The sequence below is a fragment of the Morone saxatilis genome, unplaced genomic scaffold, assembly GCF_004916995.1.
Source record: "Morone saxatilis isolate NCDOM2014 unplaced genomic scaffold, NCSU_SB_2.0 Contig0, whole genome shotgun sequence".
NCBI lineage: Eukaryota > Metazoa > Chordata > Actinopteri > Moronidae > Morone > Morone saxatilis.
In genome coordinates, this window is record NW_023339650.1 from 20223107 (window position 1) to 20225848 (window position 2742).

Sequence of the window (2742 nt, forward strand, 5' to 3'; positions counted from 1 at the left end):
CCTGGATGCAGAGAAAGGTCAAACCAAGACCAGAGCTATCGATATGTTGATTGACAGGGAGATAGACCAATCGGTTTCGAGCCTCAGTGAAAGAGTGGGCGGGACGTCGGCATTCTGCCTCTCTTCATCCTCCTCTTCGTCCTCTTCTTCTCCTGAATAAATCTAATGAAGTCCCACATGTGTGCTTCTCCCTCCTCCTCCTCTCATCCTGTTTCCTCTGCTCGTCCAGCAGTGGTCTTCCTCCTCCTCCTCCTCCTCCTCCTCGTGTTAAAGTGCTGATGAGGCTGGTGTGCGATTAAAGAGGTGCTCCACAGATGTTCCCTCTGTGATTGATTGCTTCATTTATTGTCTGAGGGCTGAATGTAATAAACTCATTAGCACACTCCCTGGGTAGGAGGCCTGTGTGTGTGTGTGTGCGTTTTCTGTCACGACCTACAGTGTCCAGCTCTGACAGTTGATTAATGGCGGTTTTCTTCTCTCCAGGGTGAGCCGGTCGCTCACATCGCTCCTTCCTCCTGTTTTGGTTTCACTAAACTCAGCTGGCCGTCACATCACGTCACAAAGTTTTTACATGTTTGATGTCCGACAGTCGGCTGGGTTCCGTTAGAGATGCATCAACGGTTGGAAGTCACTCCCGAGTTTCCAATCTCTGCTGATTGCTGAGTGAGGGACTGGAAGTGTGGCTGGATGAACGTTATTTAATGAAAACCTTAAAACGACCACAAAGGGCAGCAGAGCGACCACAAACGCAAAACAAAAACAGACACAAAACAACCACAAGGAGGCAAAAAACAACTACAGAACCACAAATGACCACAAAATTCAAAACTACAAAGAGATACAAACTGGACACAAAGAGGCACAAAACTACAAAGAGACACAAACGACTACAAGGAGACAAAAAATACAAAACTACAAAGAGACGCAAAACTACAAAGAGACAGAAATCAACCACAGAGTTTCGGGGTCTTGCTCCTGTGAGGGGTAGGGACCTGTTACATGTCTGACCTCCACCCAGCTCCTGTGGTGGATTTGTGGCCGACCCCTGGCCTCCGCTGGTGAAGTATTTTTGTATGTTAGAGACGTAAGGAACCACATTAATATTTCTCCAGCGTGGTGACTGAGAGCTCTAATTTTCGGAATAAGGCGTGGAAGCCCGGAGATCAATTTCCTCAGCAGTGTTTCTCATTACAGCTCAGTTCAGGGCGGCACTCGCTTTGTTCCTCATTGATCTCATTCCATTTCCATCTTCCATTTCAGGCTGAAGGTAATATCACATATTTATCCAATCTCTGACTGTGAGCCACAGCCTGCAGCTCTGACAGCAGGGGTGAGCTGCACTCCACTGGCTCCAGGTCCTGTTTAGACTCTGATGGCCAACCAGGGCCGGATCATTTAGGCTGGCTATGTGTTTTGATGTTTTTGGACAATTTCTTTTGCAAAGAAATTTCAGTGTGACCATTACAATAATAGTTGGAATCTCTTTTGTATAACTCATTAATAAATTGAAGGCAACTTGTTCCAGAGTGCTGCACCGTTCTATATGGACTAAACACTAAAGCAACATGTACAGCTCCACAAATTCAAACAAAGAAAACATTTAATATGATTCAATTTTAATGAGCAGAATGTGTAATTATGTTGGATACAGTGCTCTCATCTTCAACCCAACATTTCACCTTCAGACAACCAAAACAAATCAGGATTCTTCATCAGACAGATGCTTCATTGTTAATGGGGCAGTGAAACAGAAAATTAAGTTCATCCTCAGTGATCACAGATCACAGAGAACAGATAAGTCGTGCAGAATTCAAAAAAATCAGTTGAATTTGCATTTGAACTGTTGCGATCGCAACTTCCTGGTGGGACTGAATTATGTTTTTCTAACATTTTATAGAGTGAACAGTGAATCAAAAGAAGATGGTTGGAGCAGTAGTTGTTGTTGTGGTCTGTTTGTTTTCATCTCCTGCGTAATAAAACGGAAATCCCACGATATGAATTCAACTGAACTTTTGGGAGCGACTGAGAAAGCTTGCTGATTGGTTTCCTGTGGGGACACAGAGGGAAGCGGCTTCTTCTCCCTCCTGCCAACTGGCCGCCTCTGCTTGTTTTTTGGACGTCGACTTTGTGTCTATTTCCTGCCAGAATATTTTTTCTTTTCTGCAGCTATCAATAGACCGTCACATGACAGACACGTGTGGTTCATGTGAGGATGCTGGATGGGAACCAGGAGGCTGAAACAGTCTGCCCCTCAGAGTTCAGGCGGCCCGGCTGATGTGTTTATCGCACTGCATTAAGAACGCGGCGGGGAGGATGGAGGCAGCCGTATATTTAGTAATGACCCAGTTCTAAAAGGTGCTGGCAGGGTTGAGAGCTGGTCCCTGCAGGATGATTTCCAAAAATGAAGCGAGATCAAAACCAGAACTCCAGCACCGATGGTTCCCTGTACTGTTTATATTCTGACCACCTCAATAAAAAAAACTCATAGGCTGTGTCATGTACGTCTGCTTCTGATTCTGTAACATTTATGCATTAAGATGTCTATAAACACTAATATGTAGTTCTTACATTATCACAAATGTTTCCAACAATGTTCAAACTCTGTCATTTTATTCAGGTAACGCTGCGTTTCATCGGTCACCTGTCGATGGCGTCATATCCCCTTTGTGCCTGCGTCAGCGTTGTGGTTGTCTGCCAGAAGCTGTCATACATTGACTGTTTATCCAGTCTGAAGCCACATTT